A 17321-nucleotide genomic window follows, 5' to 3' on the forward strand; every position below is an offset into this window, starting at 1 on the left:
GGGACAAACAGGAAGAGGCTCCGGAGGAGCATCTCAGCACCCTGCATGGTACCCTCGCCCCACAGCCTTCCTGAGCACCCTGTAAAGTACCCCCACACCCAGGATCTGGGTAAGGGGTCAAGCTTTGGAGTCTGTTCACTTCCTCTGGCAGATGTCTGTCTACGCAAATTTGCCTGTTCAGATTTATTCTTATTGCTGTCTTGAGTATCACGTTCCTTTGTTCTGTGGCTCATAACGTTGGACCAGTCCCCAAACCCATGTTCAGTCCCGGTTTCTAGGACCTAGCCACTGGGTCAAAGGGGTAGAAAGCTTGGGTGGCTGGGTTAGAGGCAGGTGAGAGCATCCATAATTAGTCTGAGAGTTCTGGGGCCTGCCTCCCACCTCCATGGTGCCTCCAAGTTGAGTTGACACCTTTTGTTTGTCTCTGCCTTTGATGCCCTGAGTGAATTCTAAGGACTGCATCCATCCAGGGGTGTGGGGGCAGAAAAAAACTGGGGTTAGAGTTAGATGCAGTCGGAGTTAGGCACAGTGGCCTTTAGGGTTAGGGTGGGGAATAGTCAGAGCTGGGATTTGGGATTGACTAATGCTAAGTATGAGGTTGGGAGAGGCAGGAGGGGTTGGGCTGTAAGAAGGGGTTCCTGGTAAGGACAGAGGTGATGGTTTAGGTCATCATGTATTCCACACACATCTGTTGATCACTTATACTGTACCAGGCTCTGAGGGGACTCTGCATGCTTTACCTTCAAGAGGCTCATGTTCTATTTAACATTTGGGGCTAGAGTGATTATTAGGGTCAGTCTGGGCTTGGAAGGAGTGTGGGGTTGAGGTTGGGAGAGGGGTGACTGTTTGCAGTTAGGATTGAGGTAGGAAGGCAGGTTAGTTGTGTGTCGCCATAACGGCTGGTGTGAGGTTTCTGTGGAGGGTCTTCCTCCAAGGCTCTGCTCCTTAATTCTCTCCTCCCAATGCTTACCCAAGCTTGTCCGTGCTGTCTAAGGCTTCCTGGACTTACTGGAATCCGTTTAATGACAGCGACCATCTGCCACCCCTCCTGGTGATCAGCCCTTCCCCTTCTCTCCTGCTCCTCCTCTGCTTTTCCCTGTGGGGAGTCTGCATCCTGTACTCCTGAAGGGGGATGCTGAGACTTCTGTCCCCTCTCACAGCTCAGGTGGGGGTGGGTGTCTGTGACCCTTGCCCTCCTTCTTCATCTTCTGTAGTCACTAAGATGCACCATTTGTGCCCCATTCAGCTCTCCTTCCCCTCCGACGCTGCCCTTCGCAGCTCTAGGTTCTCACACTCTGTCTTTCACGCATGTGGGACCCTTCTGGCTTCGGCTTCGGTGAGTTTGAGTTTTCACCATTTTCTGGGGAGCTGGCCTCTCCTGGTTTCCCATTTGGCCTTTAAAGCAGCACCTTCTTGTCACACCCTCCTCCTTTCCCCTCACTCATTTCCCAGTCAGGGCAGAAGCCTCCTGCTTCTCTTGTTTCCATCTGCTCTTCCCCCTCTGTCCACCCACTTCAGAGTATACTACCAGCCCAGCCTGGCCTCCTCTGCTGCCTCTTGGGCAGGGGAAATTTTTCATCATCTCCCGCTCATCAGCTATGTGGGACAGAATCCTTGCCCACCAGTCAGAAGCAAGTGATTCTGTTCGAAATAGTCACTTCCATGGGTTTGAGATTTGAAGGAATGTTGGAGTAGGGGCATGAGGCAGGAAGTGTCTCTTCCTCTCATTTCATTCCAGGTAAAATAGCATGACTCCCAGGCTGTCCCCAAGCCCAGAGTGTGGGGGGTGAAATACCAGGATCAGGAGTGGTATGGGAAGTAAATTTCACCAAACCCTCTAAGGAAAGATCAGACCTCTCCCATCCTCACCTTCCATTTCTGAGAATACTGCACATGAACTCACTGAGGACCTGGCTTCAGCAGGCTCCTTTGTGCCCTGCCCCCTCCTCAGCCCTTCCCTCGCTCTTGGAGCACTTCTGGGCTCCCACAAGAACCTACCTCCTGTCCATCCATGGGAGACTGTGAGTTTGATTGACTCTGATACCAGGGAGGGCAGAGGCTGCTTGTTGGAATGCACGTCACCCTGTCCCCCTCTCTGGGAGATAATCGAGGGGGAATATTGGCTCATCCAGGAAACGAGGTGCTAAATTTGTTGTGAGATTGGTGTCACAAGCAATCAAAGGGAGCCTCTCCGCATGGAGGGCTGGGCAGCGAAATGAGAAATCATTAGGTTATTGCAGCAACCAGGGACAGCAGAGGTTGGGGAAGAAGAGACCTCCTCCCCATTGCCCTGGAGCGGTGTTGGCAGGAGCAACACAGGGAGATCAAAAAAGGAAGGAAGGAAGCAGAGGTGCGGAGAATGAATGTGAAGAAAAGGCAGGCTGCTTTCTCAAGGTTTCTCCTGTCCCTGGTTGTCTGCATCCTCATTCCCACCACCCCATCAAGCACCTGTCTGCAGCTTTGTATGAAGCTTTAGGGAAAACCTTCATCGGTAACATGCTTCTGGCTCTTCCTCTGGTGTCTGAGCTGTCCTGAGACAGATGTACTGACCCAGGACAAAGAGGCAAGTGAGCAAGGTTGGGTGTCACCAGATCAGTGAAGTATCTTGGTGAGTAGAACAATTGAGAAAGGCATGCATGAGACAAAGGTCCAGGCTGGAGCGGCTGGTTTGGATGGAAAGGAAATCCAGGCCTCCTGGATGCTGCCTGGACTAGGGGATCTGAAGACTGAGATGGGTGTGGGTCTGGTGCAGATAGCAGAGTGGCTAGCGTGAATACAAGAAGATTGTCCTCCCTTTTGCTAACCTCTTGCTTCCTTATAGAAATAAGGTCACCAAGCTGCCCTGGCTTTTATGTGCTCTGGGGTCTCAGAAATAGCCATCAGATCAATATGCATAATCTTGAAGAAAAAGTCTCTCATGGCCTCTTGCCATGGCCTTGCAATTGGTCACTGCCACCATGTCCCCACCAGTGTTCTAAAAACTTCTGAGGGTGGTTAAGATGAATGGTTTGGGTCTTCCTGGTCCTTTTCTGCTTTTGGGGCAATTGTGTTCCACCTAGCAAGCAAACCAAGACAAGCAAAGCAGGAAAGATCAGGGGCAGATACGAAAAGCCCAGAGTTCCCCACGTAGTTCCTAGCCCTGGAGGCATCAACCTGAAGGCTACCTCTGGGCACTCCCTTCCCTGTGCAGGCAGGCTTCTTGAATGAGCCATTAATTATGGGGCCTCCACTTCCAGCTCCCTCAGCTCCCTGCAGCAGATTAACATTCTGTGCCCCTTGCACGTGTAGAATGAACCAAGTTAGATGGATCGATTCAGCAGCTGGTTGGAGCTGCTTTTACTTTATGCAGGATTGATCTGGATGACCCCAACTTGGGGCTTCTAGAAGCGCCTTTGCGGGAAATCTTTTTAATGGAGATTAATTGGAAAAGCCTAACATGTCCTGGTTATAGGCAGAAAGTGTCCTGGTCTCCCTTTTGATGACTACATACCAATATTTGTATATAGATGTGTAGTAACACCACATGCTTACCTAGACAGGTGAATGCCAACCGGGACTCACGTACCTGCTCTATGCACACATAACACTTACCACCACATACAGCTTTATTCCTCCTGATGCTTCTCAAACCTATCCCCAAACCTTACCAGTTGACACATGGCTTTTGCAACTGGCATCAGCCACAGTCTCCACTTTTCTTTTTCTGAATCTGGACTTCTCTGTGTCCACTGTCCCTCAATAGCTCAGAAGTTTCTGGAGGGCAGAGACTGAAGAATGCCCAGAAAGGGAAAGTGTTAAATGTTTTAAAATGTCTGATCTTGTTTCCAATTTCTTTATGTGCTTGAATCCCAGCCACTTCCAACTGCTCACTGGACTTTCATGTCTTCATGTCTTGACTCATGCTGTTCCCTTTGTCTGAAATACCCTTCCCCCAGTTCTCTGGCTGTTGAAATCCTGCTTGTCTTCAAAGCTCAATGCAATTCTCATCAGTAAGTGTGTATTTATTGAATGTAATACACATATTATACATAGACCAAGAAAAGCCATGAAGTATATGGCTATAAAAAGAGCAGACAATGGCCAGCAGGGTCTGGGTCTTAGCCTGAGGGACTACCAGTTTGGAAGCCAGACATGGGGCAAAATGCAGTTAATTGACCATTCAACAAACTCCATTAAGGTGTTCATTCAGCAAGCATTCATTGTAAGAACCCTGTACCCATGCTTACAAGAATATTTAGGGCCAGGTGTAGTGGCAGACACCTGTAATCCCAGCGACTCAGAAGGGTGAGGCAGGAGGTTCACAAGTTTGAGGCAGCCTGGGCAACTTAGCAAAATCCTGTTTAAAAAAAACAAAAACAAAAAAAGAATGAAAAAGGAGGGAGCTGGGGATGTAGCTTAGTGGTAGAGTGATTTCAAAAGAATATTCAGGTGGACCAGGTTGGTGCCACCACCAAGCCCACCCTGATTTCATCCCCAGCATTGGTCGGTACTGCATAGCATGACACTGGTAGAGTGTTTTTTAGCACTTAACTGGTTATTAATGCAGATATGACTTCCTGTTTATCTTGTATGCCCATCCCAGAGAGCACAGTGTCTGGCTTACCAAGACACTGCCAGGCTGAGCTATTTCCAGGATCCTAAAGGCTGTGTTTTCTCAATTTCACTGTCCATGACCTCTGTCTTCAGAGAACACTTTTCCCTTCTCACTGGGATGACTCCTACTCATCCCTCAGAGCCCCGCACAGATATCACTTCCTCTAGGATTCTTTTCTTGACCTTGGGCACTTTTCTCCATGTTGCTCCATCACAGTGCACATCACACTGTGTTGCTTGGATATTTGGGGATGCCTACTGGATGGTGGAAGGATTCCCACGTTTGCCTTTACAGTCTAGGGTCTGGGACAGTACCTCATATGTAGTGTGCACTCAATATGAATAAATATTTGTTACATGAATGAATGTACATTAAATTGAGTTGACTTTTTCTGTTTTAATCCATAAGTCATTAGTGCAGATAACAAAATAATAAGCATTTATCGAGCACTCAAGGTATGTAACACTCTATTGTACCAGTCATTTTAGAACATGCACAACTATTGCTTCCAGGAGTTATACCATTTAATCATCTCTAAAAGGAGCCATAATAAAATACAGGATAGCTACAAATGAGACTACAGGTCTACATCGGTACTATTATCTTCAAGTCCCATCACTACCTTGTTGAAGTTGCTTGGTTAGTTGCCATGGTATGAAAATTTTACTTACAACTTTACCTTCAGTTTCCATCTTAGACTGTGTTTTGACCAATTCTTTTCCCTCCAAGATGCTTCTGTTCACAATTCCCTCCTTTAAGCTTCAAGTAAGTCCACCTTAATAGTACAAACTGTTGTGAATTGATTATTTGATTGGGCGTATGTCCAAAGTAAGAAGAAAATGTATGGATATAAATGTATGGACATAAACAGAATCCTAAATATCATCAAGTGCTCTCTGGAACATGGCTGCCAGGTGATTACACAGTTTTATCTTGGACACCTGTAGTAATGCAGAGCGCACAGCTATGTGCTATTAGAAAGTTCTTATGTGAGTAAAAATATCTGGGATCTACAGACGCTAACGTGTGGCCTGCGGTTTGTATGGAAGGTGCAGTCATGGGGCCTGGACTATGAGCTTGTAAAGTGTCAAGTCAGATGTTCACAGGGGCACTAGTGGAGAGCCAGGTGCCCCTGTGGAGAGCATTCATCAGAACCCAGGCCTCTGCCCATATTGGTTGCTCATCTTGTTCACTCGCTCAGATGGTCCACCTGGAGTGCCAGAGAAACCTGCAAAGTCATCGTGATGATGTGTTCCAGATTCTGGAAGGAGAATAATATTTACACCTGGATCTGTTGGTCTTTTTTATTTTTTGATGGAGAAGGTGGGGTCGGGGCTATGGTAACATAAAAGCTCATTAAACTTGAAGCAGAGAAGTGTCCTTAGGAGCACCTGCCTGGTATCAGAAGATCTGGATTTCCTTTCCAGCATAGAGAATGCTCCCACTGCTGCCCAGAGCTTCCTAGATCTCTTCAGTGTTGAGGCTGTTTATTTAGGAGATTGCTCCTAAAAGTGCCAGGAGAGCTTTGGAGGGATCCGGGCCCAGCCTGAGTTTCTTCCTGGGCTTCGAGCCTGTTGGGGGAGCTCAGAGGTACCATTTTGGCTCCACTCGGGCTGTACTTTGAAGCTCTGTTCATAATGGCGTTAACTAAGAATTTTTAAGCGGGCGGAGGAGCGCTTTCACAGCAAACTGGCGCTGTCTTAATTATGGAGCCGCAGGGAGGCGGTGCGCCCCTCTGCTGAGGGAGGGGCCGGAGGGCGTGGCTCTGGAGGAGGAGGACCTGGGGCCGGGCCCAGGAAAAGGTGTGTCTGCCCCCGGGGGGGGGGGGGGCAGGAAGGCAGGACGCGAAGGGGTAACTGGCCTGGGTCCTCAGAGGGCAGGGATCAGAGCGCTTGAGGGTGCTTGCGGGAGGGAGGGCTCAGTGGAACCGGAACGAGTCTTAGCTTGGGGAAGTCAAGGCCCCTGACCTCGGTGGCCTCCTAAATTGCTTCAGATACAGCCCACCACCTTCTCCTTTCCTCCTGTTCTTTGGCTAATCCTTTCATAAACTCCTTCCATTTCTCAAGGATTTCGCTCCTTTTCTTTGACCTAAAAGCTCAAGACCTGTAGAAGAGGCCAGAAGGTGGTAAATCCACCAGACCCCAGGCCCTGTGCCCGCCCGTCTTCACCTCCCTGGGTCTTCTCCAGTTTTTCCCCCTGCTCCTCTCTCCTTTCTTATCTTTATTCTCATTGCTTTTTGTTCTTGATTCTCATTTCTTATTTTTTATCTATCATCCTGTCTTTTCTTCCACAATTCTCTCACGGTCCCTCCTTCGTTCCTTCTTTTGCTGCAGGAGCAGTTCCAGGGAGAGGAACTTGCATCTTGCCCCAGTGCAGGAGAAGCATGCTTTGGGATGCGCCCAAGTCTCTAGAGAGGGGTTTCTAGAGAAGCCAGCTTAGAAGCCACTAGGAATTTGGAGACATGCCCACCCCAAACACCGCCCTTCCTCACTGTTCCTCTGTTTCTTCAAAATAAAGGGTGTTGTGTTGGTGATCTATAGGCCTTTCCTTTGAGTCCTCTTTCCTCTCTCTCTCTTTCTCTGTGTTTCTCTCTCTCTTCTTCCTTTTGTACTAGGGATTGAACCCCCAGAGACACTACTGCTGAGCCACATCTCTAGCCCTTTTTAATGTTATGTTTTAATATAAATATATATTAATAAAAATATAAATATAAATTATATTTTAATATTTATATATTTAAGTTGCCCAAGCTGGCCTTGAACTTTTGATCCTCCTGCCTCAGCCTCCCGATCTGTCTCTTTCATATCATAGTACGCCTTAGCTCATCCTTCCCTGTTCCTTCCTTACCTGATCTTTCGCAGCCTCTTTCTCACTCCTCCTGCCATCAGCTCTCTCTTTATCTATTTTGCTCTCTACTTTCTAAGATGTCTTCCTTCCATCCTATCTCTCTCTCTCTCTCTCTCTCTCTCTCTTTTTGTGGTGCTGGTGCTGGGGATCGAACACACAGCCTTCAGAGTGCATGCTAGCAAGTGCCCTGCTGCTGAGCTCCAGTCCTGGCCCTCCTTCTGGCTTTGCGTCACTTTGACTATCCTGCGTCTCCATTTCTTTTCCTCCCTCTGTGTGTGTTCTGAGACAGCAGAAGGAGCAGGGGTTGGCTTCTCATCCAGCTGCTTACATGGTTGAGGGTGAGGTAAATGCGGGGCTGGATGCAGGGGGGCAGATGCTCCCCCTTCTTGCCTGCCTTCTCTCCTAGCTCTGCCTTCCCTTATCTCTTGCAGCCTTCTCTGTCTCTGTCCTAGTTTCTGTTCTTTTTCTTCTTAGTCTCTGTCCCCTGTATGAGCTAAGTCCTGGCCTGCCACCTGCCTGCCCCCTCCACCTCTCTTCCCTTGCCCACTGTAGCCAGATGGAAATTCAGGTTTTCTACAGAACCATCCACCAGCCCTGCCACCCTCTTTCTGCTCCCGCCTGTCATACCTGCTACAGCCAACCTCACTTGGGCTCACCATGCTATTGTCCTTCTCATAAAACATTCTCAAGGTCCCCTGCCAGGGCACATTTGCATAGAGCTGTCAGATCAGGTCTGGCCCAGGTGCCTGGGGGTTGGAGGCCCAAATGGGGCAGGTGGGAGTGCTTCCAGTCACACCTGCCAGTCTTTTTCAGTTGGAGCTCAGTGTCCTTGTGAGTAGACCTGGGCTGGCAGGTGGCTTCAGTGACCCAGGCTTGCCTGTCCTCTCTCCTCCATTCAGCCACCATGAGCCCTGTGGAGGGAATGTGAGGAGCTCTAATGGGGACTTATTCAGGAAAACAGTAGCTTCTTTTTTTGCTAGGATGCCCCATCTAAGTCTTCCCTGCCACTGTCCTATTGTCACAAACCCACAGACTTCCCTCTATACCCTTGTCTGAGGGTGACAGGACATGGGACTGAGTCCTTAGGCGCATCCTCAAGTCTCCCAGTATTGGAGACTGAACCCAGGGCCTCGTATGTGCTAGGTAAGCACTCTTACCAGTGAGCTGCATCCCCACCTTTCAGACAGAGTCTCAAAATAAGTTGCTAAGGCTGGCCTCAGACTTGTAATCCTCCTGCCTCAGCCTCCCTAGTAGCTGGGATTACCAGAATGAACCACCCACCAGGCTGTCCTCAAGGTTTGCTGAAGCTCTGGACAAGAAGGAAGCAGGAAAAGAATCTTCCAGGACATCAGAGTTAGGGAGGCCCTTGGGAGCCAAGTTATTCAGCTCCTCCCTTTTACAGTGTAAGGAAGCCAAGATCCAGAGGGGAGGTGTGACCTCCCTTCCCCACAGCTGGTTGGTGGCAAAGCCAGGACTAGATATACCCACTCCTCCTGACCTCTGGCTCAGGGGCCTCTGCCCGTCCCTGGCAGGGCTGTACTAGCCCATCCCCCTTGCCTTTTTCAGGACTCAGTTCCTTTCTCTTTGGGTGACTAATCCACTGGCCCAGACTAGTAAACCCAGTTGCTCTGTCACTGTGAACACCAGCCAGCCCCTTGTCCGCTCAAATGCAAGGAAACCAGGCCAGACTGTGACCACTTGTAAAATCCCATCTGGTCCCTGGAAAGAGTTCCCTTTGGCCGTCCTCCCTGTATCACCAGCCTTAGAAATGGACATTGGGGTGCTGTGGCCAAGCAGGTTGGGGTGAGGTAGGAGAAACTGGGTCCTCTGCCTGTGGCTTGGCTTCCTGAAAGGACTGAAAGGGAGAGGGTGGTAAGGGAGCGCCAAACCCGGGCATTTGAATACCCTACTGCTTGGAGTCTTTTCCACTTGCATCATAAAATGAAGCCAGAGTGCTCTGGTGGGCAGGAGCGTGGAGGTGATGTTAGTCCTTGAATATTTGGACTTGTCTGGGGGCGGGGCGCTGTTTGTCATTTTGGATTCTTCATCTGATATACATAGTATCTCACATCTACTCAGACATTTCTCTGAGCCAGTCAATGGAGTTTCCTGACCCTTGAAGTCTTATCTGTCAAAGGAGTGGCTTATAGTCTCTAAAGACAGTCACATCAAATTTTGACATTATAGGACTCAAGGCTGGGCCCTGTATAAGGCAGAATCAATAGACCAGACCCTCCTGCCTGGTCAGCTGGGTGGGCACAGACCTACCCCACTGGGGAGCTTCAGGTCTAAGGGTCGGCCTCTGTGGGCCACAGCCTGGCCAGGGTTTCTGTCTTTCTCCTGTCTTTACTCTGCCCAGCTTCAGCCCAGCTCCCTCTCTCCCTCTCTTTCTCCTTTCCTCCCTCCTCCTCTATCCAGAAGTGTCAATCTCTCCTCTCCTTCCCTCTTTGCTGGCCCAACCCAGAGAAGTGAAATCCTCTTTTCTCCATGAGAATCCAATGTGAGGGGCTCTCTGGCTGTTGTATTTTTTATAGAGCAGGAGAGGAATGACTGGGGTGGGGGGAGTCCAGTGGGGGTAGGGGAGAGCCGAGATGTGAGAGGAGAGAGGGAGGGAGAGTGGAGTGTGGAGAGATTTAGTTCCATCTGAAAGCTGTCGGTGCGAATCAAAGGCTTCCCTTTGAACCAGCAGCAGGATCTGGAGTGGAGAGCTCAGGGACTGCTCCGGCCCAGGGGGTTCATTACTGCTCGTTTGATAAATCCGGGGAGACAGGGCCTGGCCTCCACCATCCTCCTCTCCTGCAGCCCTGCTCCCTGTCTTCTCATGTGCTTGGCCCCACTCCCTCTCCGGTTCTGAGCCTGGCAGGCAAGGCTCTGGGAACATGACCACCAGGGCACACGTGCCAGGACACAGTAGACGGGTGCCCATGGGTGCAGAAGCAGATGTATACTTGCATGTAGAGCTGCAGGAGGGTGTACCTATGGGCCTGTGAATAAATGTGTGTGCTTGCGTGTTGTGGTACACACATGCCCATAGGAAGTATAGGACTAGCCAGGCACGGAGCACCTGTAATCCCAGCTTCTGTGGGAGGATTGCAAGTTCAAGGCTAGTCGTGCAACTTAGCAAAATCCTATCTCAAAATAAAAAATAAAAAGGGATGGGCATGTGGCTCAGTGGTAGAGCACCTCTGGGCTCAATCTCCAGTTCAAAAGAAAAAAAAAAAGTGCATGACTGTGTGAGACCGTAAGCTGTTCCATCCCATGATGGATTTAGAGGCCACTTCCTAGTTCTCAATTAAAAATGGGATTTGAGGGCTGGGGGTGAAGCTCAGTGGTAGGGCCCTTGCCTAGCATGCATGAGGCCCTGGATTTGATTCACAGCACCACAAAAACAAATTAAAAAAAAAACCAAAAAATGAAATTTGACTTCTTGGTCCTCCCCAGGCCCAGTGGGAACAGGAGATGCGTTCAGACACAAAGATTGGCTTAGCTCTGTACTCTAGTGCTGTGAGGAAGGAGGGGGAAGTTGGAGAACAGAGCTGGAAGGCTAGTGCCCCATGAAGGTCGGGGCTGAGAAGGGGCAGTGGGTGATGCTGAGGAAGAGGAGAGTGTATCCAGGTGAGGGGACAGCATCCAGGGGAGGCAGGGAGGCCTCTGGGACAGGTTTGTGCAGTGGCCAGAGTCTGCGTTGGGAAGTCCCAGAGGAAGGCACCAGTAGCCAGGCCACTGAGGTGACACTGCAGGGGGAGACTGGAGTTCTGGTCCCTTGGTGTATTTGCTGGGTCCGTACTTATCAGTTGATTGATTGGAGGGAAGTTGCTTCATGTCTCTGAGCCTCAGTTTCCTTTTAGGAGTAATAATTGCCCCTATCTCATTGAGTAGTTGTGTGTATGTCAATGAGGTGCTTATCACGGTGACCAGCACTTCATATGCAGAGAATATCTTTTTCTTATTACTGCCGCTACTAGCAACCATTGGTGACTCAAAGGCTGGCATTTTGTGACTCACTGAAATGTCTCTGGATGCTATTGATGGTCATCCTGGCCTTGGGTACCACTGTTCCTTCACGTAGGAACGTTCACGTCAAGGCTTCTCCTTTGTTGGTGGCAGCCTGAAGGGCAAGTCCTGCGTAGGTATAGGGCCTTGGCCAGCCCTGGATCTGAGGATCACTGCCCTCGCTGGAGAGAAACAGGTGGAGATGGAAGTCTAAGCTATTCGTAGGTCTAAGTAGAGGGCAGATGGACAGAATTTAGGGGCACCGTATTTCTCTTTGGGACAAAGGCCATGAATCCGGTCATCCAGGAAAATGGATATGCTACAGCATGGCGTAATGCCAGGGGTAGGAATTCTATAGCTAAGAGGCCTGAGTTCAGATCCCATCTCTGCCTCATAACAGTTATACCTTCAGCGTCCTGAGCCTTATTGCCCTCTTATAAAATGGAATACTAGGGCTGGAATTGTAGCTCAGTAGTAGAAGGCTTGCTTAGTATTGCAAAGTCTTGGGTTCAATTCCCAGCACCAAAAAAAAAAAAAAAAGAGGAAAGAAAAAAGAAAAGGAAATAATAACTGCCACTAGATGGTAGAGTATAATGCAGAAAACAATTTCTACAAGGCATCTTCCGTGGTTGGGCGGTCCCAGAGGAAGGCAGCACATAGTCAGCATCTTATAATTTGGAGTATTTATTTACTTATTTATTTATTTTTTTGTGTGTGGTGCCAGGGATCGAACCCAGGGCCTTGTGCTTGCAAGGCAAACACTCTACCAACTGAGCTATCTCCCAAGCCCTGGAGTATATACTATTAAGGAGCATTGCTAGGCAGTTAGGAGGCTGAGGCAGGAAGATTGAAAGTGTGAGGTCAAGTTGGGCAATTTAGTGAGAACCTGTCTCCAAATAAAAGCCAAAAAGGTAAAGAGCCCCTGGGTTCAACCCCCATGGGGAAAAAAAAAAAAAAAAAGAGGGGGAGAAAGAAAGAAAAAGGGGACATTGCTGGGGCTAATGGGACAAGAAAAGTAACTCAGAGTGTCTCTGCTCTCCGGGGCGCCCAGAAGAGTGGGAGAAACAGAATCACACAGATGAGTAACTTTTAATCCAAGGCAAGCTGTGATAAGTGCTATAACCAGAAGCCCAAACAATGCTATGGGAGAAAAGAGGAGGGAACCCTTCCAAGTCTGAGGCTAGAAGAGCTTTGTGTTGTGAGAATGGGGCAGAGAGGGCATGAGTTCACCTGAAAGGAGGGAGGTCTGGGTTCCCTGGCTGCTGCCTCTCCTCACCTTGGCAAGAAGCATGGATCTCCTGTGGTGTTGCCTGGTGCACTTCCAACTGCTGCTCGGGGCCCCTCCGACTCTGATCTCTTCTACCCTGTTCACCCTATGAAGCTGTCAGCTTCCTGCAAACCCTGGCTCAGCCTTCAGGAATTTCCCATTCTGGTGGGAAAGACAGAGGATACAACATGGGGAGTGGATGAAGAGCCTGAGACCCCCTGAGTCACCTCGAGTAACTTGTTTTGAAGGAAAGGACTGAGCCGAATCCCCCCACCACAATCTACACACCTCCACTGCCCACCTCTCGGACTGTCTCTTGGTCCCTGTCTCTCCACCTTCCTTCTCAATATTGGTCTGGGTCTGGATCACTTCACCGGCAACTTTGTCTGGGATCTTTACATGAAGGCCCTGGCAAGCAGGCAAGCAAGCACGTGCATTTTCCATCCCAAATTCTTTCTAATCCAGAGCTCCATTTCCTTTCCCTAGTCTCCTTTTGCTCTCCCTCCGTGTGAGCATCTGTATTTCTCAGCATTCATTTGTGTCTCTGTCTGTCTACCCCTCGGGACGTGTCACGCGTGCATGCGTGCTCCTACTCCTGTGTGTGCAGCTCCGTTTTTCTCCGCCTGCCTTCACAATGGTTGCTTAAGAGTTCAACAAACCTGTGATGTAGTCTGAACATCAGGAGGGAAGGACATCAAGCAGGTTGAAATTCACTTAAAAACATGCGCAGAAGTATGCTGGTCCCAGAGGTGAGGCCCTGGATTTGATGCTGTAACAGGAGGATGGTCTGTTTTCCTCCTCTGTCTGCAATCAGACCTTTTCTGATTCCTGCCCCCCTGACTCTTCACCCTACAGCCCACAGTTTTCCTGCATTGCTGTTGGGTACTGGTTTTATTTCCTGAAAGTGGGCACAGTCGCAGAGTGGGACTGAGAATTCACTCCAGGTCCAGGAGACTGTCCTGCAATAGATGATGGAAGGCAAGATCCTCGGGACATTGGGAATGTGCTTGGATGTGTGCACATGCCACACGCTAAGTCATGCGTTCTGGGTTCATGATACCTTCTTCACACTCAAGGACTTACAGTGCCTTGTGCCTCCTAAGGCTACCAGTTCCCTCTACCCTTCCTACTAATGATAATGATCTGCTGGGCCCTGTTTGACACCTGCACCCCCAGTTCACTTTCCAGGTGTTTTCCTCCACTCTCTCACTTCCCTTCACCTTCTCACCACAACAGAAACTTCCAGTCTGTTTTTTCTACCTTTCAGCTCTGCTCCACATTTCTTTTTTGTGGACCTTCCCAAGACTCAGTCCTGCCTCAGCACTGTTCTTCCTCCGACTGCAGAGAGAGGGCGCTGTCTCCTCTACTCTCCTATGTTGCCTCTGCTCTGTGTGCCTCACCTGGGGTGCAGGAGATGCTTTGCTTCCTTCTCCTGGTAGGGTTCCACAGGTGGAACTGGTGACTTGGACATTTGCTCCCTCACACTCCATCAATTGACAGACTTATTCTAAACTCCTGTGGATTGCTTGGGAAGACAGAAATAAGGTGCTCTGAGGGAATTCAGGCAAGTCATAGAAGAGTCACCCAGAGGAGGTGACTCTTTGAATTCCAAGGGAGCACAAGGGAACAATGCCCCTTCCCCCAAGGCTTGTGCAAGGGCAGGAGGGGATGATAGATGCCTGGTGTGGAGTGTGTGGAGTAGAGAGAACGGGACATGGTGAAGTCAGACTTGGGGCTTTTCCCTAATCATGAGCCAATGTGGGTACCACCTGGGGTGTCTGGACTCTTCCTCACTCACTATCTTGACTGCAGGGGCTCTTTTGGGACCAGAAACCTTGCTTATGACTGGCAGGCTGGGATTTAGATGACCTTTCCATGGAGTTAAATTCTGAGATCACTTCATTTCCATCCTCTCTGGAATCTGCTGAGTTGTGGCTTCCATTCCCTTCCTTCCAGACTAAGTTGTTTTAATCAGGCCTAAACCCAGGGTGAATTTTACTTCCAAATCCCCAGAAAGACAGATAACTACTTTCTTCACCTTGAGCCTGCTTAGGTTTCCTGCTGTCCCTCCGGTTGTCTAACTGCTCAGGTGAGGTAAATAATGACAGTAGCTCTCATTCAGTGTGTACATGCAAGGGTCTGAATCAGATGTGGCACCTAGCCCATGTCTTGGAGTAGGCATCAACATTCCCAAACTTACCAAGGAGGAAATGGCCAAGATCACTGGGTTAGGAAGCCCCAGAGGCACAATGTAAACCGTGCTCTCTTTCCCACGCTTGTGCTCCTAGGTTTTGAGCAGAAAGGAACTTTTGCAGTTTCCCTCAGACCTGTCATTGTATAGGTGAGCAAGTGGAGGTCCGAATGAGGAAGCGATGTGGCCAAGGAGGCCCCACTTCTTACTTCTGCAAAATCCATCCCCATCCCCTGACTCTGACTCCAGGCGCTTCCCGCCTCCATCCTGTCAACCACCACCTCATTCCAAGTGGACAAGGAGCCAGCTGCTCACTGTCCTCTGGAGACTTTGACAAGAGACCAGAATGTCCAGGCTCCATGCAGGAAAACCATGGACGTAAATCCCATCTCCGAGCCAGGGCTCACTGGCCACCCCACTCTCAAGCCCTTGACTAGGGCTCCAGGGGCCATGGGAAGGAGAAATGTGAGTGTGGAGAGTTTGCAGTGTGTAGCTGCACTAGGGAAATGCGCAAGGATATGAATAAATTTGAATAATAATGAGGGCAATGCCTGAATTAATAATGCTGGCTGCTCACCTGACCCACCCTTCCCCCAGGATCTCAGCACCTGCCACCCTCATCCCTCAAAATGTGAATGAGCCTTTCCTTCTTTAGGAGAAGTCAGGACAGCAGAGGTGGGGAGCTGTTCACAAGTATGTGGGAGAAAAACACTTTCTAATTTCCTGGTTCCCTGCAGCCCCAAAGGGCTGAACTGGTGGTACACTTAACCAAGAGTGAAAAGATTGCTTGAGATTATATTGTCCTCTGGCCACCAACCTGCTTCTTGGTCCCCTTTGTGTACCAAACCAATGTGGATGGATGTCCAATGTCCAGGGACTTGGAGGGAGGACAGAGTGTGGCCTCTGGCCTTGGGAGAGAGGTTCCTATTCCAGAAGAACAGATGGGACAAACACCCCACCCACCTGTTCTCCTGGATCTCCTGACACACGAAAACATGGGCATAAGCCCTGATAGCATGAGACAGGAAATCCTGCAGATAGAGCTGCACCAACAGGGATGAGCCTGGGGACAGCTGGGATGCCCAAAGAGCCAAGGGTCAGTTTAGGAGGGTTTCCCGGAAGCAGGCAATGTGGAGTAGATTTGGGAAGAAGGGAAGAAATGGGGCTGGAGGAGAAAAAAGAAGGAGGAGGGCTGGGAATTTGCTCAGTGATAGAGTGCTTGTCTAGGCCCTGGTTTCAATCCCCAGCCAAAAAAATAAGAAGGGAGAGAATAAGATTAGGATTCTGGGGGACTGAGGTCACAGTTCAGTGACAGAGCACTTGCCTCACACATAAAAGGCCCTAAGTTCATTCCCAGCACTGGAAAAAATGTAAACAAACAAACAAAACTAGGAGTGTCAGCAGTGGCTTAGAAAAAGGCATTGAAATGGTGAGAGGTGAGTTACCTTCATTCCTTTACCAACAGAAGCAATGGCAGATCAGAAGAATTTGGGGAAGATGAGTTTGGAAAGAATTGGATTTGGGGATTGTTGGCTCTGCAGAGACGTGGGGAAGTAGGAGAGACAGAAGAGGAAGGAACCCCTGAGTTCTGGGGAAAGCCGATTTGGTTACCTTGGTGTGACGGATTAGGAGATGGCAAAGAAGCCCAAGGCCTCTCCCTCTGCTCTCCTCTAGCCACCCCACCTCCTCCCCGCTCCTTGCCCCACAGTCCAGCAAAGAAAGCTGATGCCCACTGTTCTTCCAGCTCTGCGCAGAGCCCAGGGCTGTCGGGCCGACCAGTGACGGGAGAGAGCTGGTGGGTGGGAGCAGTGGGGGAGAAGAAACCGCAATCCAATTCCCTGCTCCATTTAGGCTCCACAATTAAAGGCAATTACTCTGCAGTTCTCTAATCAAATGCTCCCGGCCGAGCTGCCAGCCGGGCAGCCATGTGTAGCTCCTGCAGCCGGAGGGAGAGTGGAACAAAGTCACACGGCCTCTCAACTCTCATGGTTTAGGAAGCTGAGTGTGTCCAGGTGTGTCCACATGTATACCCTTGTGCCCTGGCACTTGGGTCAAGGGGTAATGCATGGATCAGGGCCAGTGTGCCAAAAAGTGGGCTCAGGACTACTTTGTTTTGAACCTACTCCCCATGCAGGAAGCTTCTATGCACACATATGGCATATGGACAAACTTGCCCTGTAGAATCTACCATTCTGCACTTGCTGGATGCGTGCATGGGGGAATCATACCTGGCATAGTTGCACGCATGTTGGTTCATGACATGAGTCCAAGAGGAGTCATGGTGTTGTGTCCATGTGTATGGATGGGCCTGAGTCCCAAGGACCTGGTAGGAGTTGAGGGGTAGACTGCAGCATTACCAGGGGCTTTTCTTACAAATGCATTGTGCATTAACTTGGGTGTGTGGAGATGTAGTGGGTGGGGTCTTAGAC

At 49.7% G+C, this 17321-nt stretch overlaps 1 protein-coding gene across 5 annotated transcripts in view; it reads left to right on the forward strand.

Annotated features, from left to right (window-relative positions):
* The window catches only part of KIRREL1 (kirre like nephrin family adhesion molecule 1), a 108874-nt gene that overhangs the window by 68358 nt on the left and 23195 nt on the right, over positions 1-17321 (forward strand). The gene's annotated exons all lie outside the window — the stretch shown is intronic.

This window comes from Sciurus vulgaris (assembly GCF_902686455.1).
Source record: "Sciurus vulgaris genome assembly, chromosome: 1".
Taxonomy (NCBI): Eukaryota; Metazoa; Chordata; class Mammalia; order Rodentia; family Sciuridae; genus Sciurus; species Sciurus vulgaris.